The 27,450-nt window shown below is 41.4% G+C and overlaps 1 protein-coding gene across 1 annotated transcript in view; it reads right to left on the bottom strand.

The window, feature by feature from the left end:
- The window catches only part of SFMBT1 (Scm like with four mbt domains 1), a 144,833-nt gene that overhangs the window by 109,479 nt on the left and 7,904 nt on the right, over positions 1–27,450 (bottom strand). The window contains exon 2 of the mRNA XM_074958234.1: positions 12,195–12,259. The gene's annotated coding sequence lies outside the window, so the exon portion shown is untranslated. The remainder of the gene's footprint in view (positions 1–12,194; positions 12,260–27,450) is intronic.

The following is a 27,450-nucleotide window of genomic DNA, read 5'->3' as shown; positions in this document are numbered from 1 at the left end:
CAACCTAACTCTGTAATGTAGACCAGGCCTCAGTAATGACTGAGATTAAAACAGAAAAATATATTCAGTGAAACTGACTGTTTTCTCTTGCTCATACGCTAGCACAGGGACGGCCAACCTGTGGCTCCGGAGCCGCATGCGGCTCTTCAGAAGTTAATATGCGGCTCTTTGCCTAGGTGCCGACTCCGGGGCTGGAGCTACAGGCACTAACTTTTCAATGTGCCAGGGGTGCTCACTGCTCAATCCCAGCTCTGCCCCAGGTCCTGACCCAACTCCACCCCTTCCCCCAAGGCTCCTGCTGCTTCCCACGAGCCTGCCATGCCCTCGCTCCTCCCTCTTCGCCCCCAGAGCCTCCGGCATGCTGTGAAACAGCTGACTATGGTGGGTGGGAGGCACTGATCAGTGGGGCTGCTGGCGAGCAGGAGGCACTGAGGGCAGGAGCTGATGGTGGGGCTGCTGACATATTACTGCGGCTCTTTGGCAATGTACATTGGTAAATTGTGGCTCCTTCTTAGGCTCAAGTTGCCAACCCCTACACTAGCATAACAGGAAAGTCAACCATATTGAGGTTGTAGGAACAAGCCATCCTGATGTGTAGAAAGAATAGTAAAATATGGCAGGTGACCAGCCTGGCTTGACAGTGAAATCCTTGTGCATCTTAAGCACAAAAAAGAAGCTTACAAGAAGTGGAAGATTGGACAAATGACCAAGGAGGAGTATAAAAATATTGCTCAGACATGCAGGAGTCAAATCAGGAAGGCCAAATCACACTTGGAGTTGCAGCTAGCAAGGAATGTTAAGAGTAACAAGAAAGGTTTCTACAGGTATGTTAGCAAAAAGGTGGTGGTCCAGGAAAGTGTGGGCCCCTTACTGAATGGGGGAGGCAACCGACTGACAGAGGATGTGGAAAAAGCTAACGTACTCAATGCTTTTTTTTGCTCATCCTCACAAACAAGGTCAGCTCCCAGACTACTGTAATGAGCAGCACAGTATGGGGAGGAAGTGACCAGCCTTCTGTGCAGAAAAGTTGTTTAGGCCTATTTAGAAAAGCTGGACGAGCACAAGTCCATGCACTGCATCCGAGGGTGCTAAAGGAGTTTGTGACTGCAGAGCCATTGGCTCTAGAAACATCATGGAGCAGGTCCTCAAGGAATCAATTTTGAAGCACTTGCAGGAGAGAAAAGTGATCAGGAACAGCCAGCATGGATTCACTAAGGGTAAGTCATGCCTGACTAACCTAATTGCCTTCTATGAAGAGATAACTGGCTCTGTGGATGAGGGGAAAGCAGTGGACATGTTATTCCTTGACTTTAACAAAACTTTTGATACGGTCTCCCACAGTATTCTTGCCAGCAAGTTAAAGAAGTATCGGCTGGATGAATGGATTATAAGGTGGATAGAAATCTAGCTAGATTGTTGGGCTCAATAGGTAGTGATCAATGGCTCCAGGTCTAGTTGGCAGCCAGTATCAAGTGGAGTGCCCCAAGGGTCGGTCCTGAAGCTGGTTTTGTTCAATATCTTCATTAATGATCTGGAGGATGGTGTGGATTGCACTCTCAGCAAGTTTGCAGACGACACTAAACTGGGAGGAGCAGTAGATATGCTGGAGGGTAGGGATAGGATACAGAGGGACCTAGACAAATTAGAGGATTGGGTCAAAAGAAATCAGATGAGGTTCAACAAGGACAAGTGCGGAGTCCTACACTTAGGACAGAAGAATCTCATGTACTGCTACAGACTAGGGACCGAGTGGCTAGGCAGCAGTTCTGAGGAAAAGGACCAAGGGGTTACAGTGGACAAGAAGCTGGATATGAGTCAGTGTGCCCTTGTTGCCAAGAAGGCTAATGGCATTTTGGGCTGTATAAGTAGGGGTATTGCCAGCAGACCGAGGGAAGTGATCATTCCCCTCTATTTGGTATTGGTGAGGACTACTGTGTCCAGTTTTGGGCCCCACACCACAAGAAGGATGGGGAAAAGTTGGAAAACGTCCAGCAGAGGGCAACAAAAATGATTAGGGGGGCTGGAGCACATGACTTACGAGGAGAGGCTGAGGGAACTGGGATTGTTTAGTCTGCAGAAGAGAAGAGTGATGGGGGATTTGATAACTGCTTTCAACTACCTGAAAGGGGGTTCCAGAGAGGATGGATCTAGACTGTTCTCAGTGGTAGCAGATGACAGAATGAGGAGTAATGGTCTCAAGTTGCAGTGGGGGAGGTTTAGCTTGGATATTAGGAAGAACTTTCACTAGGGGGGTGGTGAAGCACTGGAATGGGTTACCTAGGGAGGTGGTGGAATCTCCTTCCTTAGAATTTAAGGTCAGGCTTGACAAAGCCCTGGCTGGGATGATTTAATTGGGGATTGGTCCTGCTTTGAGCAGGCGGTTGGACTAGATGACCTCCTGAGGTTCCTTCCAACTCTGATATTCTATGATCTGTGCTTACCAGAAAGTTTCCTCTCATTGAATAAGGTCTGAAGTTCCATTACAATGGGTACTACAGCCTGCCAGAAGCTTGGGGGAAGAACCAGATCAGTCATTGACTGGCAACAGAGGATTGTCCAGCTCCCCACAAGTTTCCTCCAGTTGACACAGTTCCACAGACAGGATAATTCATTTTTACTTCCTAAGATTAGACTGTTGAATAGACTGAGGAAAGAGCCAGATTCCTCAAATTGCACAGCATAGGACATTCTTTTTACCAAAAACAACCCAAGTTCAGGAGGCTGGGCATTTTCCTGTTGCCTGTGACTGACAGGTCTGGTTCCGAACCCAAGCTGTAAGCAGACAAGTACTCATTCTAATGAAACTTAGAATAATTAAGAGTGCTGCTTTGTGGCTATTTCCAGCATTTCAGGAAAGTACTTAGTAAAAAACAAGCCTTTGCATTTAAAAAAAATAAAAATTATCTGGAAATATTTTGTTCAATTTAGTTTCGAACTGTCCCCCCACCTCCAACCCACCCGTAAGGAAAACTTCACTTTAGGTCTGAACACATGGAGTATCCTTAATGTGACTAAGACTTAGGGCCATAACTAATGTCTTGACTGCCCACCTCCACCCCCACAAAATTTCACAGTAATGCAATGCCTCATGATACTTTTGCTGCTAATGCATTTTTAGTGCAGTTAAGCACAGCCAGTTCTTGAAAGACAGCACAACGTTTAACCAAAATCATCTATTAATAAGTGTTTTCCCATAGTACTCACTGGAAAGGCCTAAATGAACTCCATTCCTAAATAAATGTAAGACCGTTTTGATTTCATAGGAAAGTCCTCCAGATTCTATATAGATTTTACAAAAAACTCAAAGACAATTTTGTTGCCTTCCAAAGTTTAAAAAAACAAATAAAAAAAACAGAAGTAGTCACCACCTGTAATATTTTGCTGTGCTGAAAAGGTAGCCAGCAGAGGGCACGCACAGATTATTTCTGCAACTGTGCTTGTGCATTGATGCTCAAGACGAGATATGCAGTATCACAACATTAAATATTGTAGGAGTAAAACTAAATGTCCTAAGGACTCGCCAACCTCTAAAACAGTTCAGAAATCTACTGACCTTCAGGGGACAATGCAAGGCACCTCTTATGAGGGCTGCTCAAGATGCAGATATTTCTGGGACGATATTAAGGAAAAGATAGTGAATATGGTTTATTTTTATGCTGCCTGTTTAGTATTTTAAAATTCTATTTATTGTATGTTTAAGTATTTTGTCAGATATCTAGAGCGTTCAGGGAGGCATTTTGTATTTTATAAAACTAAACATAGCTATTCTACTGCAAAGACACGTTTGTGTGTCACAAGAGACAGAAGGCAATATGGGAATGTTCTCTGCTAGACAGCAAGAAGAAACACTTGGCAGTTTTCAGTGGTTTCCATCTGAAGTGAGTATCCAAATAAAAGATGGGGAAAAGGAGAAAGATGTTAAGTAATTTGCCCAAGATCAGAGAGAAAAGTAATAATGGAATTTGCAAGACAAACCAAGAGTCCCAACACCTAATATCTGTTCAAACCGCTCTCCCTGGAAGTTCAGACATTTATTTTAGGGCTGTCAATTAATCAGTTAACTCACATGATTAACTCAAAAAAATTAATCAGTTTTAATTGTGCTGTTAAACAATAGAATACCAATTGAAATTTATTAAATATTTGTGGATGTTTTTCTACATTTTCAATTTCAATTTACAACAGAACACAAAGTGTATAGTGTTCACTTTATTTTTTATTACAAAAATTTGCAGTGTAAACATGACAAAAGAAATAGTATTTTTCAATTCACCTCATCTAAGTACAGTAGGGCACTCTCTATTGTGAAAATGCAACTTACAAACAGTAAAACTTTAGAGCCTACAAGTCCACTCAGTCCTACTTCTTGTTCAGTTAAGAGAAACAAGTTTGCCTATATTTACAGAAGATAACTCTGCCCCCTTCTTATTTACAATGTCACCTGAAAATGAGAACAGATGTTCACATGGCACTGTTGTAGCCAGCATTGCTACATATTTGTGTGTCAGGTATGCTAAACATTTGTATGCCCCTTCATGCTTTGGCCACCATTCCAGAAGACATGCTTCCATGCCGATGATGCTTGTTAAAAAAAATAATACATTCGATTAAATTTTTGACTGAACTCCTTGGGGGAGAGTTGTACGTTGCCTGCTCTGTTTTACCTGCATTCTGTCATACATTTTGTGTTATGGCAGTCTCGGATGATGACCCAGCACATACTGTTTGATTCAACACCACTTTCACTGCAGATCTGACAAAATGCAAAGAAGGTACCAATGTGAGGTTTCTAAAGATACCCACAGCACAGGTTTTACCCACAGGTTTAAGAATCTGAAGTGGCTTCCAAAATCTGAGTGGGACGAGATGTGGAGCATTTTTTCAGAAGTCTTAAAAGAGCAACAGTCTGATGCGGAAACTATAGAATCCAAACTCTCAAAAAAGAAAAATCAATCTTTTGTTGATCGCATCTGACTCAGATGATGAAAATGAACGTCTGCCAGTCTGCACTGCTTTGGATTGTTATCGAGCAGAACCCAATCATCAGCATGGAAGCATGTCCCCTGGAATGGTGAGCAAAGAAGGGACATGTGAATCTTTAGCGCATCTGGCACGTTAATATCCTGTGATGCCAGCTACAATAGTGCTATGCAAATACCTGTTCTCACTTTCAGGTGACATTGTAAACAAGAAGCGGGCAGCATTATCTCCTGCAATTGGCTGAACAAGAAGTAGGACTGAGTGGACTTGTAGGCTCTAAAGTTTTACACGGTTTTATTTTTGAGTGCAGTTATTTTTTTGTACATAATTCTACATTTGTAAGTTCAATTTTCATGATAAAGAGATTGCACTACAGTACTTGTATTAATAGTATTTTTCAAATAATCTTTTACAGTGCAAATATTTGTAATAAAAATATAAAGTGAGCACTGTACTTTTAATTCTGTTGTAATTGAAATATATTTGAAAATGTAGAAAACATCCAAAAATATTTAAATAAATGGTATTCTATTATTGTTTAACAGAGCGATAAATCATGCAATTAATTTTTTTAATCACTTGACAGCTCTAATTTATTTGCATTACAGTAGTGCCCCGAGCCTCAAGAGAAGTTGGGGCTCTACGGTGGGAGGCACTCTACATACAACAATAGTCCCAGCCCCAAAGAACTGACAATCTGGACAGACAAAACAAAGGGCAGTGAAAAGGGAGTGTTGTCTGTTTTACAGATAGGGAACAGAAGCAAATAAATGCCTTGTCCTACAGCATGGAGGAATTCTGTGTAAGAGCCAGAAATTGAACCAATGGTCTTCTGAGATCCAGTCCAGTGTTAACCACAAGATTACTTTTTATTAAAGGAAAATACTCTTTGACAGTGGGAATAATTAGAAGAATTTTTTTTTTTAAATGAAAAGCTAAATTAGAGGAGTTTGGTTTTTTTAAAATCAAACTGTGGTGCAGGATTTCATAAAAAACTTACCCCAAATGGGCCATTCCTGACACCCAAAAAATGCAGAATGAGGTCCTGCAAGAGATGCCTAATTGCAGGATGGCAGCATGTTGCACTGTCATGAAGGAAACCTCCATTTAAATTGGAATTTGGAGAAATCTCAGTTTTCATGCTGGGAGGATTCCACAAGTGACACGTCAGCACTTAAAAAGCCTACTGCAATAACTCACCCCATTTCCACTTTACTCAATCAATTTCTAGGTCAAGTTGTCTTCTGTAATCTCAAGTGGTTTCTCCAGTAATGAGTTTTTATTGTCCTCCCACTTATTAAAATGTGTGTGTTAACATCTTCACCTCAAGTACTATAATAAACAAGGAGAAAATGATCTAGATTTTCACCTGCTCCCTCAGTTGTCCACAGCTTCCTTTTGCATTTACATTTAACAAATTGGATAGAGAATTTTCAAATAGAGAAGGAGAAACAGGTAGAGTTGCAAAAACAGGAAGCCTACCAATTCTGAAAAAATGTTATGAAGGAGAGGAAAGCAGAGAAATATGTATGTGCTATATGAAGTTTTGGTAAGTGTAAGCATAACTAACTAGCTGAGCATGTCACTCAAAAAACATACGTATTGAAGGGACATGATGGCTCAAGGGATTAGAAAGGTGTTAGAGCACATCACCTCTAGGGGCTGGTCTACACAGTTTGAACGTTGATTCAGAAATGGATGTATTTAAATCAGTGCAAACCTCTTATATGAGCACATTTCAGATAAACTGTTTCCCCCTAACTTAAGCTAAACAGATACAGTGCACTCAAACTAAAGTAAGACTCTCCACATAAGGGGTCTGCACCAGATCAGCTTCTAAATCAATTTGTTAAATTACTGCAATTTGTGTGGTTAGACAAGCCCTAGGCTACAAGTGTGAGAACAGCTCAAATAGGCAGTGACCAAAAACCATCATCATCGATAGCTGTTAAGTGGTGCAAGCGACTTTACTTGCTGCCATAACACACCCTGGCATCAGAGTATCACATCACAGGGACTCTTCTGCTCAAGCACCCATCAGGTTCTGCCACGATCCTCTTCTGGCCGACTCAACCTTCTGGCCAGGTCTCATGCTTAAAGTTCAGTCCCATACTGGGGTAACAGAAGTCTAATTAAACCGCCAAACAAAACATACAAACCAAACCATGTCTTGGACTATACAGGTTTCCTACTGCTTCCCCTCCCTGGCGACTCCAGCAGTGTCTTCCAAGGGCTGCCCTATTTCTTCTAGATCCTATCTCAGGACTTCCCACAGGAGCCTGGGGTTTCTACCCCAGCTTCTTTCTGACAGTTCTCTTAAGTAATTTTTAGTATGGTGACCAGAAGCTGTATGGTAACTCCCTTAGTTCTGCCCTCTCATGCTGAAATGCAGTTAATTATGGCACAGATGGGGGTGATTGAACAGGCCTGGGTTTGCCCCAGGCCTCCCAGCCCTTAAAGGCCAGGCCACCCTGTTAAATGTGGCCTATGTGAAATAAGTTAGATGTATGTCCACTGATATCCTATGTCACAAAGCCATCTCAAGAACCACCATCACAGTGGCAGAGAAGCCATGAACAAAATAAGATTCATATTTAGCGATGACGATAACCAGCCTGGCGAAGTCTGTGCTACCCAGAGCGTGCTACACCATTTCAGTGGAGAGAGTTTCAGAAGTAAAACTACTTCTTGCGATTTGATCATTTTTCTCATGAAGATGATTAAGATCTTCAGTGATAAAGAGCTCACAGGCAGTCAGCACATAAAACAAGCTATCCTTGGTATAGCGTTCAGTTCCAATACATTACCAGTTGGATTAACCACCACCATCAGTATGGCTGCTCCCAGCAGGTCCCTACTCTTGTGGGCAAAATTAGGAGTCTGTGTCAAAAGCGAAACAGCAACCTTAACAAGATGGCCAATGGGATGTGAGAGGTCCTTTCTGTACATAAGCACCTTGTTCCCCCTCCTGGAGGACAAAGACCCAAAGAAGAATTTTCAAGCTCCAGCAGCACCTCTTTAAACAATTAGCCACAGAAAATGCATGGATCATTATGGACAATCCTGCAGGAACTCCCTGACCTCCCCACCTACTCTGTAATTTCTAAGGGGGCATAGGGTACGTATCTTCTACTCTACTTGGACCTACTCTGATTTCAATACCAGATACTATTCAAAAACAAGAGATCCATTAAAAATGTATTCAGTTAAAGTTGAAGCTGAAGGAGTGACAGAAAACCCACCAAATCCCAAAAGTTGCACCACAGAAATCCAACACTTCTTTGCTGCTGGAACTATGAACAGTATTTTTACTGTAAGGATGGTGTTATTTTTTAAAAAGGGGAAAATTGGGTTTGTTTGTTTTGACTTTATTACATGTAAAGGCCCAAGAGGTTATTTAAATTTTTTTTAAAAAGTGTAAGTGTGCCCACAGTTGCTGTTTTTTGGGGTCTTTTTTTAAATATTAAAAATTCTAATCTTCTTTACTCTCCAAGACAATGGTGATCAGAAAAGAAACTAAATTATGTTATCATAAGACTACGAATTTGTGGGCATGGGATGTTACTCGGACTCTTGTTAACTCATTTAATTTTAGTGCCCAATGAAAAATTAGGATAAAATGCTCGTTAATGTTTATCACCACCAAGAAGTGTGCCAACAAAAGCAAGGAAGACCAGGACTTGACATGCCTGACACATGGGGCAAAAACCAAGCTACCGGGGGGGGGGGGGGGGGAAGACACACAACAAAAAAAACCAAAAAAAACACACCCCCACAGCTTTTAGACTCACACAGCTAAAAATAACATGTCCAATTTTTAAGAGGCCTCAGAGGTCAAGGTCAATTAAAGGACAGAAAGAAGCTATTCATTTTCAAAATCAGTACTTTATTCCCTGGCATTATCCTCACTGAAAAGTCCTTTAAAGTAAAAAATGACTCTTGGTAAACTATTTTTTAAGTTTTTGTCGATAACAACCACCAAGTTAAATGATTATAGGCCAATCATGTTACAGCCTAGGTGACCCAGAAGTCTTCTACCATCCGGATAGGCATACAGTTCAGTTGGTTTAAAGACTTTGGTTCCGTCCATATGAGCTAGTTTAGCTCTAATTGAGGGCTTGTCTTCACTTAAAACGCTACAACAGCATAGCTGCACTGCTGTAGTGCTTCAATGTAGGCACTACCTACGCCTATGGGAGGGGTTCTCCCTTCGCCTTTGGTAATGCAGCCCTCCAAGAAGCGGTAGGCAGGTCGATGGAAGAATTCTTCTGTAGGCCTACTGTTGTCTACACAGGGAATTAAGGCAGCTTAACTACACAGCTCAGGCATGTGGATTCTTCCCACCCTTGACCAACACAGTTAAACTGACCTAATTTTCTAGTGCAGACCAGAACTCAGTTTATTGGAGGGCCAGGTAAGTATTTAGGCCTGCTCTATACTGGAAAGTTAGCTTGGCACAACTAAGTCACTCAGGGAAAAATCCACACCCTTGAGCGGCATAGTTAAGCCAACCTAAGTCCCCATGTAGACATCACTAAGTCAACAAAAGAATTATTTTGTTGACCTAGCTATCACCTCGCAAGGAGGTGGATGAGCTATGCCAACGGGAGAATCCCTCCCGTTGGCACAGGTAGTGTCTACGCTGAAGAGCTTCAGCGGCACAGTTGTGTCGCCGTCCACACTCAAAACAGTATAAACCCTTAGATCGTTTAAACACAGCTCAAGCACTGATCCTTGATTTGGTTGAAACCCAAAGTGGATTTGGCCCTAGATATACTAGATGAGAGTTTTGACTTTTTTTTTTTTGAACAGGTTAATAGCAGTGAAATGAGTCGTAAGTGTCCCATCTGCCGTAGATTTGCCATGGAGATAGGGGATCCAGTGTAACACTATTCTATTCAGGCTATGTGTACACTACAGAGCTGTCTCCGGTCAGCATAGAGCATCTTCACCAGATGTGCTGCAGCGGCACAGCTGAATTGGTACAGCTGCACTGCTGCAGTGTTGTATGTTTAGACATGGGATTTAAGGTCACTGGAACTGTGTTATCAGGTCACCTAGTAACTACTGTAAATGGTCCTAAACATAATATTAATCCTGCAAATACTTCAATACGTACATGTGTGCAGTCCTATTGATTTAAATGGAACTACTCATGTGAGTAAAACTGATCAAAGCCAGTGGTAATTGTAATTAGGCTTCAGGATTAACATCGCATTGAGAAAAATGGGGAAATTTATACTCTGCTAAGGTCTATGTAAATCTTTGGTGCCTTGTTTGCGTGGGTGCTCACAACAATGAAACTTTAGAGAAATAAGTCTAGAATACAAAAGGGCATTAGGACAAGGGTGAATCAGTTTACATTTGAAGGTTTTCACAACCAAAACAGCTTAAATGAAACTCTGCTAGAAAGACCCTAATCTTTGGAATTAGCAGGTCTTTTGCTACTGCTGATCACAAAAGACGGAAAAGTCTTATGTGATGGCAAGAACTACATCCTTAATTCAGTGCCATTAGAACCTTTTTATTTAAAACAAAAACAAACCACACAAAAAGAACCCCCCCCCCAACCTATTCATTAACCAAAACATCCATCTCATTTCTCTACTGCTTTTCTTCTTTGAAAGGGAATTTTGGGGCTTGCCTACACAGGAAAGTTATATCGTTGTTTGCTAAGGCATGATTTAATCTGCTGCAGTTATACCACTGTAACTCCTTGTGTGGACACTCTTTTTCCAGTATGAGAGCAGCTTTTTTCAGTTTAGCTTAAACTGCTTTGAAAGCAACAAACTAAACTGAAAAAAAGAGAGAAAAAGTCACTCCTACTGAAAAAAGGGTGCACATAGGGAGTTTTAATGATGTAACTATAACAGTATAACTGGTAAAACTTACCCGTGTAGGCACGTCCTTACCTAGGTCTTAAAATCCCCAGTTTCCAATTCTTAATAAACTGGAAACTTCACTTCTTGCAATTAAAATTTTATCTACACTATGCCAAATAAGCAACTTTCCTCTCTTTTTTTTTTTTAAAGCCATCTGTGGTCACAGATATAGCCATATGGTATTATGCTAATACTTTACACTTAGCAAGTTCAGTGCATTGTTGATGCTGGATGAGTCTTATTTAATATTAGGCACCCCGTTATATTTATATACCGTATTTGTGCAAAACAATACTCTAGTAATCATCCAGGGCAAGTAAAAATGTAATTTATCATCCTTCATAATGAAGACAGGCAAGCAGATTGTGTACCAAATCTGAAAATTTCCATGACTGATCAATGCTTTAGGATTCTGCCTTTGATTTTTAGAAGCTTAGACTTTTCCAATATAATGCCTTACTGCTATTCTCATTCCACTTTAGTTTAAATTTGTTGACCCCACAGTTATGAACATTCACCAAATTCTTAGAAGTCACAAAGCTGAAGTTTTAGGGGGATTTCTGAAAATATATTTTAAATGTTTACAACCCAAGAGATAATCACACTCCAGTACTAATTCCAGACTGAGAAATGCATAGACAGATCACTGTGCTCCAATTAAGTCAACAGGTGGTCTGCCCGCGTGGTTCTCAGGGCAGGATCAGGGCCTAATATTCCATATTCACTTAAGTATTCTATAGCGTTTCACACTGAACAAGGACACTATCTGAATTTTTAGACTGATCCACTGAAGTGTTGGTCCCTCATTTTCTGATTTTCACATTAAATAGGAATACTGCCTAAACAAAAATATTTTCATATCAATTTTAGCCAAGTTATACCTGACTCCCCATAGAGCTCAAACAGATTCTTAGTCTCTTAGAAATATGCAATGACAACACAACACAAGTTGCCTGATGGAGCTCAGTGATAAACAAATCTGCACCCCCTCTTCCAAAGGTAAAAATAAAACAATATACCAACTAAACAGAGGACTAAATATTATTAGCACCCAGGCATCCTCCTCCTCCAGGAAAAGCCTCCAACAACAACAATTTAGTTATATACTAATACAATTCTGTAGTGTAAGATGTCTCTAAACACCGCAAGGCAGTAACAGACCTCATCCATATTGGAATGTTCAAATAACCAAGCAAAATTTTACACATCTCGGGTTTTATAAAAAGAATAAAACACCACCGAATTTGGATTTAAGTTATTTGACAGCATCTCTTTTAGTGGCCTCTGCACTATTTGGTATAGGCTTAATTTTCCAGATAAGAAAAAACTTACCATATTCCACATATCAGGCTGTTGCTGAGTTTCAGGTGAATGCTCCCAGCCTGTATAGTTGTCCTCTACATATATTTTAAAATCCATCACCAGCGAAATGTCAATCCATGAGGAAAATGTAATGAAGGCATAAAAAAAAAAATACAAAAATGGTGACAACAGCTTTTGCTGCAACCCCACATAGTGAAGTGAAAAGTTTTTTTTAAAACTCACCATGTGCATCTCCCCCAGCAATTTTTAGTAATAACAAAAGCACCTAAAGCAGCACAGGAAAATGCTGCACTCTAGGGGTCAATGAAGTCAAAAGTACCTGCAGAAGAAAAACTCTTAATTCAGATCATGCCATGAATCTAAGGAGAAAGACAGATAACATCTTAATTCTACACAGGTATTTGTATTGGAATGACAGGACCAAATCCTACAAGGTGCTGATTAATCTTCAGCACTTTGCAGGATTTGTCCTCACTGACTAGTCTTTGAAATACAACTTTCAGTTAAAAGTCTTCCCAATTGCCTTCATGTTTGGATCGATCAACTTGCTGCTTCCAGTAACCTGACAGTCAGAACAAGTTATTCTTAAAAAGACAGAGATGGGCATCAAATATACAAATAAAGGGAAAGGAGTACTTGTGGCACCTTAGAGACTAACCAATTTATTTATCTGAGCATAAGCTTTCGTGAGCTACAGCTCACTTCGTCGGAAGCTTATGCTCAAATAAATTGGTTAGTCTCTAAGGTGCCACAAGTACTCCTTTTCTTTTTGTGAATACAAACTAACACGGCTGTTACTCTGAAATAAAGGGAGTAAAGCAGAGATTAGCAGGGATGTTAAGTATACACATTATACAACATGTTGCTGACTTGTTTTTAGACAGACAGTTCATCCAATATAGGAAGCAGTTCCATTTTTCTTTTTACTCTTATAATTTATATAGCAGATATTTGTTTTAGCAACCATAGTGATAAAAATCATGTATCAGCTGGTACTACAGGGAAACCAAACTATTCACTATCAGTAATTCAAAACGTTTCCCATAATCTTTATAAACAGAAGTCCCTGAAATATTTCCATCAATATTTTATCAAACCCCTCCCCCCCAAGTCTTGCAGTTTCAGATATTCCAAAGAAAAGAAACTGAACAGTAACTTCCTATTTCATAGTGAAGACACCAGATACTGGTTTCTGTACTGATTTTATGTTGTTAGCACTCCCTTCCTCCACAAAACAGTAAAGAAAGCATGATTGCCATCTGTAAAAATCAAATTTCAAGGTAACTTTTAAAGTGGTAAGAAAAATACATGGATGGTATTCATATAGCCATTTTATTTAGTTTGATACATTCATTTAAAATAAGATTCTGTATGGATATGTAACAGAGAGACTAGTGTCTATACATGCCACTGCCTTCTGCTGGTTGCAGTCAGAACTGATTTATCATAGGCACCACACTGCAAACAGAATATTCTTTAGCTCAAGTAGAAGGGTCCTTTGGTTTTGAAGAAGGAAAAAAAAAAAACCACAACCCAGGCAGAGATGCACTCTACCCCTGCTGCCATCATGACACTGAATGACTCTGATGTGCAGAGGCATGGAGACAAAATGGCTGTGAATTTGTTACAATAAGGTCGTTTTTATCACTTAAGCTGTAAAGAGAGCGTAACATTTAAAATTAGAGAATAAGAGCATGGAAGGGGTTAAACTACTAGACTGAGAAATAAGTGCAAGCATTGGGGATCAGTGTCTTATGAAGGAGCTGCCTCTGTTCTGGATTTAGTTTTATCTGCTGCCTTGCCAGCTGGAAGATGGGTCGTGCTGGCAACTGCTCCTCTCTCTGGTAGTTAAGGGAAAAAGCAGAAGCCACTCTTCAATTGGGGCTTTATTTATTTATTTTTTAAAAAGATTGAGACGCGAGCAATAAGTGAGATATACAGTGCACTTTATTGGCCTGTCCAAAAGTATAATTCTTTGGGCCAAATTATGCTACAAGGTGCACCCAAGAACAGAATATGGCCTTTTAATTATGTTTTTTAAATCTCTCTACAGCAAACAAACAAAAGCCACAACACCAAGAAAGACGACTCTTAAGTATAACATTAAGAAAGGCTGTTAATGTTGTTCTTCATTAATGATTTAACTACCCCTCCCTTTGTCCCTTCCTTGCTTCATAATTGCATTTTCTTTTATTTCCGAAAAGCTGGATTTATTCACAAGAGGCTCTGGAAGCCAGAGTTCTAGGATCTCCCAGAGCTTTCCAGGGATTCTTCCACATTTTGTTTTCAGGACTTCCAGTCCAGGCTGGTCGATAGTTTTTCATAGGAATTATGAATAATGGAAGATGATAAAGATAAGAAAATAAACAGCACCTCAAGGGACCCATAACAGTTCCAAACAAGGACCTCAATAATATAAAGGTTCATAACAACTTTACCATAGAGCTTAGACACAGATGAATAGAATTATTCCTATTAAATAGAAAGTTGCAAGATCTTGCACTTACCTGCAGTCCATGTTTTTGTTTGTTTTTTCTCCCCTATAGAGTTCACCATGTCTCAGAAAGACACACAAATGAACTTATCACCAATAAAAGCTACTGGCACCCAATTTAATACCACAACACTGAGTATTTTTGATATATATTAAAAAAAAAAAAAAAAAGGGAAAAATTTCTTCCTACTGCTCTTATTTACACCACAAAACTTATCCACCCTTTCAGTTCTCACGTCAGCAGCCTCCTCAAATCCCTTTCCAACCAGCTATCAGATTCAGATGATCATGTAGAAGTAATGCTGTTACTTCTCACCACACTGGCTGGATTACATAACACACATGTAGCATCCATATAGTTGCAGGGCTTGTGCTGTACTGAGCATAAGCAAAGTTCCACAAGAGTTTCAAAAAGTCCCCGCACTAACCACAATGTCTTGAGTACTGAATTTTTAATCAAGAGAGCTGAAAAAACCAACGTTTTAAGAACTGGCTATGAAGTCAGAACAAATCTAAGCTGATTTACCCTTCCTCACAAACTTTAAGTATTTAAAGTAATCCCATACAGTTCAACTCCCCCCACTCACCGTCTTTATCAGCTGCTCCATGTTAAGTGACAGGACAAGATCAGAAGTCATAGAATAATCAGAGTTGGAAGGGACCTCAGGAGGTCATCTAGTCCAACCGCCTGCTCAAAGCAGGACCAATCCCCAGCTAATTCATCCCAGCCAGGGCTTTGTCAAGCCTGACCTTAAAAAACTCGAAGGAAGGAGATTCCACCACCTCCCTAGGTAATGCATTCCAATGCTTCACCACCCTCCTAGTGAAAAAGTTTTTCCTAATATCCAAGCTAAACCTCCCCCACTGCAACTTGAGACCATTACTCCTTGTTCTGTCATCTGCTACCACTGAGAACAGTCTAGATCCATCCTCTTTGGAATCCCCTTTCAGGTAGTTGAAAGCAGCTATCAAATCCCCCCTCATTCTTCTCTTCTGCAGACTAAACACCAGTTCCCCCAGCCTCTCCTCATAAGTCATGTGTTCCAGTCCCCTAATCATTTTTGTTGCCCTCCACTGGACATTTTCCAATTTTTCCACATCCTTCTTGTAGTGTGGGGCCCAAATCTGGAGGCAGTACTCCAGGTGAGGTCTCACCAATGTCAAATAGAGGGGAATGATCACGTCCCTTGATCTGCTGGCAACACCCCTACTTATATAGTCCAAAATGTCATTAGCCTTCTTGGCAAGAAGGGTACACTGTTGACTCATATCCAGCTTCTCGTCCACTGTAACCCCTAGGTCCTTTTCTGCAGGGCTGCTGCCTAGCCATTCGGTCCCTAGTCTGTAGCGGTGCATGGGATTCTTCCGTCCCAAGTGCAGGACTCTGCACTTCAACCTCATCTGATTTCTTTTGGCCCAATCCTCTAATTTGTCGAGGTCCCTCTGTATCCTATCCCCACCCTCTAGCGTATCTACCACTCCTCCCAGTTTAGTGTCATCTGCAAACTTGCTGAGGGGGCAGTCCATGCCATCCTCCAGATGATTAATGAAGATATTGAACAAAACCGGCCCCAAGACAGAGCCTTGGGGCACTTCGTTTGATACCGTCTGCCAACTAGACATGGAGCCATTAATCACTACCCGTTGAGCCCGACGATCTAGCCAGCTTTCTATCCACCTTATAGTCCATTCATCCAGCCCATATTACTTGCTGGCAAGAATACTGTCGGAGACCATATCAAAAGCTCTGTTAAAGTCAAGAAATAACACATCCACTGCTTTCCCCTCATCCACAGAGCCAGTTCTCATCATAGAAGGCAATTAGGTTAGTCAGGCATGACTTGCCCTTGGTGAATCCATGCTGACTGTTCCTGATCACTTTCTTCTCCTCTAACTGCTTCAGAATTGATTCCTTGAGGACCTGCTCCATGATTTTTCCAGGGACCGATGTGAGGCTGACTGGCCTGTAGTTCCCAGGATCCTCCTTCTTCCCTCTTTTAAAGATGGGCACTACATTAGCCTTTTTCCAATCATCCGGGACTTCCCCTGATCACCATGAGTTTTCAAAGATAATGGCCAACGGCTCTGCAATCACATCCGCCAACCCCTTTAGCACTCTCGGATGCAGCGCATCTGGCCCCATGGACTTGTGCTCATCCAGCTTTTCTAAATAGTCCTGAACCACTTCTTTCTCCTCAGAGGGCTGGTCACCCCCTCCCCATGCTGTGCTGCCCAGTGCAGTAGTCTGGGAGCTGACCTTGTTTGTGAAGACAGAGGCAAAAAAAAAAAAAAAAAAAAAAAAAAAAAAAGCATTGAGTACATTAGTTTTTTCCACATCCCCTGTCACTAGGTTGCCTCCCCCATTCAGTAAGGGGCCCACACTCTCCTTGACTGTCTTCTTGTTGCCAACATAACTGTAGAAACCCTTCTTGTTACTCTTAACATCCCTTGCTAGCTGCAACTCCAAGTGTGATTTGGCCATCCCGATTTCACTCCTGCATGCGTGAACAATATTTTTAATACTCCTCCTTGGTCATTTGTCCAACCTTCCACTTCTTGTAAGCTTCTTTTTTGTGTTTAAGATCAGCAAGGATTTCACTGTTGATCCAAGCTGGTCGCCTGCCATATTTACTATTCTTTCTACACATTGGGATGGTTTGTTCCTACCACCTCAATAAGGATTCTTTAAAATACAGTCAGCTCTCCTGGACTCCTTTCCCCCTCGTGTTATTCTCCCAGGGGATCATGCCCATTAGTTCCCTGAAGGAGTCAAAGTCTGCTTTTCTGAAGACCAGGGTCCGTCTTCTGCTGCTCTCCTTTCTTCCTTGTGTCAGGATCCTGACCTCAACCATCTCATGGTCACTGCCTCCCAGGTTCCTATCCACTTTTGCTTCCCCTACAAATTCTTCCTGGTTAGTGAGCAGCAGGTCAAGAAGAGCTCTGTCCCTAGTTGGTTCCTCCAGCACTTGTCCCCTACACTTTCCAAAAACTTCTTGGATTGTCTGTGCACCACTGTCTTGCTCTCCCAGCAGATATCAGGGTGATTGAAGTCTCCCATGAGAACCAGGGCTTGTGATCTAGTAACTTCTGCTAGTTGCCAGAAGAAAGCCTCGTTCACCTCATCCCCCTGGTCTGGGGGTCTATAGCTGACTCCCATGACGACATCACCGTTGTTGCTCACACTTCTAAACTTAATCCAGAGACTCTCAGGTTTTTCTGCAGTTTCATATCGGAGCTCTGAGTAGTCATACTGTTCTCTTACATACAGTGCAACTCCCCCACCTTTTCTGCCCTGCCTGTCCTTCCTGACTAGTTTATATCCATCTATGACAGTACTCCAGTCATGTGAGTTATCCCACCAAGTCTCTGTTATTCCAATCACATCATAATTCCTTGCCTGTGCCAGGACTTCTAGTTCTCCCTGCTTGTTTCCCAGGCTTCTTGCATTCGTGTATAGGCACTTAAGGTAACTTGCTGATCGTCCCACTTTCTCTGTATGAGGCAGGTGCCCTCCCCTCTTGTGCTCTCCTGCTCGTGCTTCCTCCTGGTATCCTACTTCCCCAGTTACCTCAGGGCTTTGGTCTCCTTCCCCCCGGTGAACCTAGTTTAAAGCCCTCCTCACTAGGTTAGCCAGCCTGCTTGCGAAGATGCTCTTCCCTCTCTTCGCAAGCAGCAAATCCAAACCCAGCAACTGCCTCGGTTTTGACGACTTCCTTGGTCTGGCCATATTATTAACAGAAGACCAATGAACTCTGAAGTGTTTTTACCAAGGAATGCTGCTACATGGCCAGAGAGCACATGGGTGCCAAAAGCTTCAAAGGCACAATAAGACTGCCAGTGATGGACATAAACTAACATCCAACCAGGCCACCTCAAGAACCCAGCCAAAGATCAACCAGGGGGTGCTTGATCTGCAAGGAGACCGTGTCCCTTTAGAATCTGCCATGACTATGACAACAACCACATTCAGTATTCTTCTTTCACCTAGCATGACTTTCAAGCCCCTTGACAAGTGGATCAAAGGGCTACCTAGTTTCACGATAGCTTATGAAATGTTTTTACATCAACCACTGAAATCTTACTTTTAATTTCTTGGTAAAAGAGAGCTCCACTGTGAATCACAACCAATAACCTTCCAAAGCTACCATACAATATGGGGATCAGTTCTTCCTTCAACCTCTTTTTGTTATAGTAGTGGAATCAAAATAGTATCAGTATGCTGTACTGCCTCAAGGAGCTGTCTTTCTCCACACAATGATCCTAAACATCTAAAAATGTAGCGCTGTGTCCTGTTATTTCCCATTATTAGATTTAAGACACAGAAGACTGAAAATTGACAAGTTACAACACACTTTTTAAACATCACAGGCACACTGCCAGGTAGTCTACAGGCCAACAGTATTGGCAGCTCATGATTTTACTCAAAGTCTCACAATATTTGATTGCATTGTCAAAGCCTCAGGTCCTAGAGTGATGCAATTACACAAGGATCTGCTCTCATTTTAATAAATTTCTAGCCCTCAGTGACAGAGATGTTTTTACAGCACCTAGCACAACTGGGACCTGGTCCATGACTAGGGTTCCTAAGTGCTATGGTAATTCAAATACTAAAAATGAAAACACAAACCCTAACGCTTGGGGTTGACAATATTGTCTTTTTTCTTTAAACAAAAATGTAAAAAAAAAAGTGTTCTAAAAAAATCTAGAAAGCTAAAATTTGTAGAATAAAATGAATATACAACTCCACGCAATACAACTCCATTTTAAGTCACAGTGCAGCACTATGTTGGTGCAAGAGAACTTGGAAGCGAGACTGACCAAAAAGTTAAATCCATTGTTATATTGCTACTTTCTAAATATATAATACAGGACTTTAATTTTTTACTAAAAGAAAAGGAGTACTTGTGGCACCTCAGAGACTAACAAATTTATTTCAGCATAAGCTTTTGTGAGCTACAGCTCACTTCATCGGATGCATGCAGTGGAATATACAGAGAGAACATGAAACAATAGCTGTTACCATACACACTGTAAGGAGAGTGATCAGGTAAGGTGAGCTATTCCAGCAGGAGAGAAAAAAACCTTTTGTAGTGATAATCAAGGTGGGCCATTTCCAGCAGTTGACGTGTGAGGAACAGTGTGGGGTTGGCGGTGGAATAAATATGGGGAAATAGTTTTACTTTGTGTAATCACACATCCACTCCCAGTCTGCCTAATTTAATGGTGTCCAGTTTGCAAATTAATGCCAATTCAGCAGTCTCGGAGTCTGTTTTTGAAGTTTTTTTTGTTGTAATATTGCCACTTTTAGGTCTGTAAATCAAGTGACCAGAGAGATTGAAGTGTTCTCCAACTGGTTTTTGAATGTTATAATTCTTGACATCTGATTTGTGTCCATTTATTTTTACGTAGAGACTGTCCGGTTTGGCCAATGCACATGGAAGAGGGACATTGCTGGCACATGATTGCATATATCACATTAGTAGATGTATAGGTGAATGAGCCTAGTGTGGCTGACTTGATTAGGCCCTATGATGGTGTCCCCCTGAATAGATGTGGGCACAGTTGACAACGGGCTTTGTTCCAAGGATAGGTTCCTGAGTTAGTGTTTTTGTTGTGTGGCTGCTGGTGAGTATTTGCTTCAGGTTGGGGAGCTGTCTGTAAGCAAGGACTGGCCTGTCTCCCAAGATCTGCGAGAGTGATGGGTCCTCCTTCAGTATAGGTTGTAGATCCTTGATGATGCGTTGGAGAGGTTTTAGTTGGGGGCTGAAGGTGATGGTTAGTGGCGTTCTGTTATTTTCTTTGTTGGGGCTGTCCTGTAATGGGTGACTTCTGGGTACTCTTCTGCTGTATCTGAACATGTCTCACGTATACTAGCAAGCTCTTTAAAGTAGGGACCATGCTTTTTAAATGCTCTCTAGAGTGCCATTATACAGAATGCTGTACAAATCCATCAGCAAAGATAGATTCTAATAAAATGAGAAACGTTTAATTTTGAAAAAATCTCTATTGTACAGGGTTTTTCAAAAACACCCCTCTGGTGCTAAGAAAGCATAAATCCCCATCTAACTGCTAACAGAACACTAGTGGAAAGCGTGGTCTTGTGTGCAACTTTAAAAAGAGAGAGATGGTTTAAGCACTGCCCTCAACTCCAAAGGAAAAATGCACAGCTGAGCAATGCTGTGAACATTTACTTCTAGGAGTAGCAAGAGGTTTTTTTGTTTGTTTTTTTAAATAATTACTTCAGGCCTTATCATACCTACACACAAAGTGTACATTCAAAATGAGTAAAGAACACGGCTACAAAAATACCCAGGAACTTTTCCCCATGGAGAGCCTCAAATTCCCCAGAATCTAAGCTTTCATTTAAAAAAAAAAAAAAAAAAAAAGTTTCTAGCCCTTATGGTTGGGGAGATAACCCTTGAAACACAAACCAAGATTAAATCCATGCAGTGCTCTCTATCTAAATTAGACAAATGTAAACTCAGAAGGATCTGAGCAAACTATCACAAACTGAAAAGGAAACCTTACAGAGAGGTAAGAAGTGAATTTTACTGAGACTGAATAGATACACTCATTAACAGCAAGGAAACTCATTTCACTGGATTCAGTCAGGCTAGTACGTTTTTAGAAGTTTGGCTAACTCAACTTCTCTGTTTACTTTTACCAAGGGTAACATTTTACTCTTGGTTTGCTCAGGTGTAACTGACTGCAAGGCATGAAGTAGCAGCACATTAGGCCCTCTAAATTACTCCATGTCTTTTGCAAGAGTGGTTCATGTAGGAGATATGGCCCTTAGATTTTAAAAATATAAACATATTGCTATGATTAACCTTACTGAACAAGCAAGACCCATATCCTCGTGCTTACATGAGAGAGGTGTTGGGGATGTGGGACTAACAGGAATCGTGCAGAGAGAAGTTAGTGACAACATAAAGATAACAAATCTATTTATTTGATCAGGGTAACTGTTTTACGTGTTTAGTGTACATTGAAATGGTTGGCAAGTATTGCTTAGGTGATTTTATTGTGGTTTAGTAAAAATGTAAATAAGTGAACCTGGGCTCTAGAGTGCAACAGGCTCTTCTAGCAGCCAATAATCAGTGTTTAGTTAAAATATTCTGTGCTGCACAGCAGAACTAAAGGATGCTTTATTTCATGGTTGCAGAGACAGAGGTCATTTTATAATGAAAACAAAATACAGGCACCAAAGTTAAGTGAATAGAGTAGATCAAATCAAGTCTGAGGACAAATCAAAGTATTTACAGTGACAGAAAAGGGGTGTTCTCAGGATGTCTGTCATACACCCCAACCTTCCACCATCAAAATAGAATGCCTTTACTAATTAAACACAAACAGAAAACTCATTTTATATAACAGTTGCCAGTATTAGAATCCTCTGCATATAGGAGCATATGGGAACAATTTTCCAGTATTAAAATAATTCCATTTAGGCTACATCGGCTAAATTTCTTGTTTCAGAATACATGTGTTCATAAACATTAAGAGACTGACAGCAATAGAAACTGAAGTTCCCTCTGAATAAGCCCAAAGGCCAATACCCATTGTACAGCTGCTCTCTTGGCTCCCCCATATTGTTCCTCACACTCTATTAATAAACTCTGATATAAAACTTAGAGACCACCTACTCTAGGAAGTGTCAGTACAATCAGAGAGAGCACAGTCTATCACCTGAGTGCCAGCTTCTCCAGTGCATGTACCATCAATTGTGCTCAGTTATGGATCTGATCCTGCTCAGTACCCCAAATTCCCATTCAGCATCTACAATACAAAGAAGCTAAGCAGCTTGCAGAATTGAGGCCCATATATAGCATTGTTCTTCCACTGTAGACGGAGCTTAGACCACAAACATTTCATTTATTAATGAACGTCTACACTAGAGACCTTACGGCAGTACAGCTGTACTGATGCAGCTGTGCCTCTGTAAGATCTCTCAGTTAGCCACTCTACGCCAATGGGAGAGAGGTCTCCCGTTGACATAAATTAAACTACCCCCAACAAGCGGCAGCAGCGATATTGGTGGGAGAAGCTCTCCTGCTGACATAGCGCTGTGCACACTACCACTTATGCCTGCAAAACATGTAGCTCAGAGATGTGATTTTTTTCACACCCCTGAGCAATGTAAGTTTTACTGACTTAAGTGGAAGTGTAGACATGGTCTAAAGCTAGACATGAAACCTGATCCCAGAGAAGACAAAAAATGCTTTATTCATCTCCCTGCAGTTCTTCTTCAACGACAGCTGTCAGACTCTCCCTAGTATTTTTCAGTCTATGCAGCCGCCGGGGGTTTTTGTGCAGCCTCTGGGGGGGGGGGGGGCAGGAGGAGGGGAGGCAGGCAAAGCATCTGCCCATCCCCCTCCCCCTTGTTGCTCCTGGATTCACCACCCTGCACCACCTCTGGAGAGGGGAGGTGGGGCACAACGCTGCAGTAGCAAGGTGAGTTCTTGACCTACCTTCGGGGGGGAGGGAATTCTGGCACCAGGCTCCAGAGGTGGGATTTCAGGAGCCTGGCCATGCAACCCCAGGTTCCAACCATGGGGCAGTGGGTACTGACACCCCCTTGCTCCGGCTGCAGGGCATCAGCCTCTGGGCCCTGGTTCCAGCTTTGTGGCAGCAGGCACTGCCCCCCAGCTCCAGGCCCAAGCTCTGGCTGCACAGTGGTGGGCGCTGGCCGTGCAGCTGTGGGTAATCTGCATCTGGGGCAGCAGGCTTTGGGTGCCAACCCTCGGCTCCATCCACAGAGCTGCAGTTGGCCTCTGGCCATGCAGCCCCGGCCATGCAGCCCCAGCCCCTGCCCCTGATCCCCTGCCCCAGCTGTAGGCGTCAATCTACAGCTCTGTTCCCAGGCTCTGGCCACGCATGCCAACCCCAGCCCTGGCCCGCAGCAGTGAGCATAGGCTCCAGTCACGAAGCAGCAGGCACCGACTCCTGGATCTAGCCATGCAGCCCTGGTTTCTGGCCATGTGGCTGCAGGGACTGGCCCAGGGCGCTGACCCCACCTCCAGCTGCACAGGCTCTGATCCCTGGCTACAGCCATGCAGTTCCAGTCCCCAGCTGCGCATCTGGCATGCAAATATCTTGTGATGCTGGCTACAACAGTGCCATGCAAACACCTGTTCTCACTTTCAGGTGACTCTGTAAACAAGAAGTAGGCAGCATTATCTTCTGCAAATGTAAACAAACTTGTTTGTCTTAGCGACTTGCTGAACAAGAAGTAGGGCTGAGTGGACTTGTAGGCTCTAAAGTTTTACATTGTTTTGTTTTTGAATGAAGTTATTTTTGTACATGATTCTACATTTGTAGGGTCAACTTCCAGGATAAAGAGATTGCACTACGTGAATTGAAAAATATTATTTCTTTTGTTTTTACAGTGCAAATATTTGTAATAAATAAATATAAAGTGAGCACTGTACACTTTGTATTCTGTGTTGTAATGGAAATCAATATATTTGAAAAAGTAGAAAACATCCAAAAATATTTAAATAAATGGTATTCTGTTATTAACACCGCAATTATTTTTTTAATCACTTGACAGCCCTAATACAAATATCACTCCCGAAGGGGGAGGCAGCATTATTTTTATTATTGAGTCTGCCAAAGCAACCTACAAATAGAAATTACTATTATTTGGATGTGTATCTGTGCATACTTAATTGTTTTTCCCTAAAGTTAATTAAGTATTTTCAGAAAAAGTGTCAGTGCAGCCACCAGTGAGAGTTGGTGGTCGCACTTTGAGGCCACCAAAAAATTTATTGTGAGAACCCCTAGGCCCACTATAAAGGTAAAAGTTTGCAAAGGGGTTAAGTAAAGAGCGGAAGATATTCCACAGTACACCAAAATCCAATTTCTCAGAAATAAGGTGTTTTTCTTCATGACTGGATGTACTTATCCCACAACTGATGAAGTGAGCTGTAGCTCACGAAAGCTTATGCTCAAATAAATTGGTTAGTCTCTAAGGTGCCACTAGTACTCCTTTTCTTTTTGCGATGACAGACTAACATGGCTGCTACTCTGAAACTTATCCCTCTACAGCAGTTGATTCTGAATTCCTAGACTAGAAGTCTATGGGCTCTGAAATACATTTGAAAAATTCCCTGAATCAGTCCAACTTATTATAGTTTGACTTTCTGAAAAGATGACTGTTTCGAAACATCCCATGCTGATATTTTTGCCATAGATACAGTATATAGTTTGTATACAATTGTTATAAGCCATTGTTACCAGGTAAATTAAAAATGTTTTTACATTTGCCAAGCATTAATGATAATTAAGTGAAACTGACTTTTAATATCTACATTCTACAGTACTAATACCATAGAAGCAGCACCCTGCTCCAAGGTCTCAAGGCAATCTGACGGGATGCTGGATCATAGCACCTCACCAATAACTTCGTTGCATCCAGATTTGAAAGAGAGCAGGGAGGAAAGAAAAATATCTATCACTGTGACATTCTATACCTTGGGGGAGCATCCTGTAACGCTCATATTCCTCATTTTTATATAATTGTGATCCTACATATAAAGCATGCCTTGTAAGGTATCAGCGGAAAGGTTATGATCTGCTGAAAGACATTTTGCTATCCATATATGTATATCATTAATGCATATGAAGTTATGAGAACTGTGTTGTATGGTTGTCACTAAAACATGCTGTAAATCAGGGAATCAGCCAAATATCAGCTCCCCAGAGGCAACATCAAGGAAACTAACCAACACCTGGGCGGGGTATCAAACAACACATCAACCACCATTGTCCAGCAATCAAGCTACAATTCAGTGACGCACCTGCAGGAGGCCACACCAGGGGAAAGCTTGCCTAGAGAATCAGTAATGCCCACCAGACATGCCTGGACTTGTGTGTTCCCCAAGCACATGGGACTGAGGGTATAAAACGAAACACAGCAGGCCCATGCTTTGCTTTTCTCCTGCCCCCACTATGCTGAAACCAGCAAGGACACTGAAGACTTGAGACTCCAACAGAGGAGAAAGAAAAGAAAAGGAGGACATGCATCCAATGAAGTGAGCTGTAGCGCACAAAAGCTTATGCTCAAAATAAATTGGTTAGTCTCTATCGTGCCACAAGTCCTCCTTTTCTTTTTGCGGATACAGACTAAAACGGCTGCTACTCTGAAACCTGTCAATAACAGAGGAGACTGACCCAGATTTAAGGGGCGAATCTGTATATTAAGGACTGCAATAGCCAGTGCGGTGAGAAAAACTGCTTAATCTAGATTTTGCCTAGTCTAATAGGGTTGAGAGTTTAGACTGCATGCTTATATATTTTATTTTATTTTGGTAACGAACTCTGACTTTTTGCCTATCACTTATAGTCATTTAAAAAAAAAAAATCTTTAGTAATCAAACTTCTTTAACTGTTTATCTTTACCAGTGAGTTTGTATGAAGTATGTGACAAAACTGCTCAGGTTTACAAAGGCAGGTATATACCCACTTTCCATAGATGAAGTGGCAAACCAATTAATAAATTTGCACTACCCATCTGGAGCAATGCAAGAAGGTATATTCCAGAGGTACAGTGCTGCGAGCTGGGGTGGGGATTTGGCTGGTGCCTTTCCCTGCATGATTCAGGAGTGGCTCTGGGAGCATTCATACAATCTAGCTGGGTGTGGGGCACCACATGCTGTTGCGCTGAGTGATAACAGCTCCTGGAGGGTTTGCTGCTCCTCACTAGCAAGGCATTGTGAGAGACAGCCCAGGCTGGAGAGTTTAAGGGACACAGCAGTCCCAGGCTGCACCCAGGGGATCCTGTCACAATCATTTTAAAGGATGGAAGAGATATTTGGGGCCTGGATTTCCAAGTCTTAATGAGTTAAAAGAGTTCACGTCTTATCCAACTGGCCAATTAGTGTTGTATGATTAACTGTTCCTACTTTGGTTCTGAGTTTTAGTCATTAGGCAATTTTAACCCTCATGGTATTACTTTGAGTCACACTGAACTGAGTTAATCATAAAAGGAACACTTGCTTTCTTCAATTATTTCGCTACTGAAGTTTGTGTAACATTGTCACATCTTGTACTGAGGAGGTGGGTGGGCCAAACTGCAACACATGTTATCCGATAGTGTTTGGTGAGAAGTTGTGCACCTATTTTTATATGCTCAAGTTCTTAGTATTTGGTTAGTTCTTTATATGATACCGTGCAAATATGTAGTATATTGACAGGTTTCAGAGTAGCGGCCGTGTTAGTCTGTATCCGCAAAAAGAAAAGGAGTACTTGTGGCACCTTAGAGACTAACAACTTTATTTGAGCATAAGCTTTCATCTGATGAAGCGTATGCTCAAATAAATTTGTTCGTCTCTAAGGTGCCACAAGTACTCCTTTTCTTTATGTAGTATACCTTATTGCAGTAAGTCTTTGCATCCATTAGATATTCTGCCACACAGAGTTAGATATTAGAAAAAGTGAAAGCGTATATGCATATTTGTCAGGCTTGCAATACAGAAGAGGTTATTTTAAGAGAGTTTTAAAATTTAGAAAGACAGCTGTTTTTTATGCACTGTTTCATCTAACCTTTTTCAGAGCAAATCTGGTCATGAAAGCCAGTGGCAGCCTCCCTGCAAGAGAGACAGTGGTGGCAAGATTGGGAAACTTTTGTCAAATGTCCCTAGTTTAAACTAGTCTTTACAGAATAAAGAAGTTTGCTAGCAGAAATTCTGAAATAAGCCATCATTAAACTTTATACAAAATGCTTCCAAAATGTAATGGCCCTTAAATGCATCTCAGAAGACAAATAAT

This window comes from Natator depressus, chromosome 7 (assembly GCF_965152275.1).
Source record: "Natator depressus isolate rNatDep1 chromosome 7, rNatDep2.hap1, whole genome shotgun sequence".
Lineage (NCBI taxonomy): Eukaryota > Metazoa > Chordata > Testudines > Cheloniidae > Natator > Natator depressus.
This window is presented reverse-complemented; position numbering and strand designations above follow the sequence as displayed.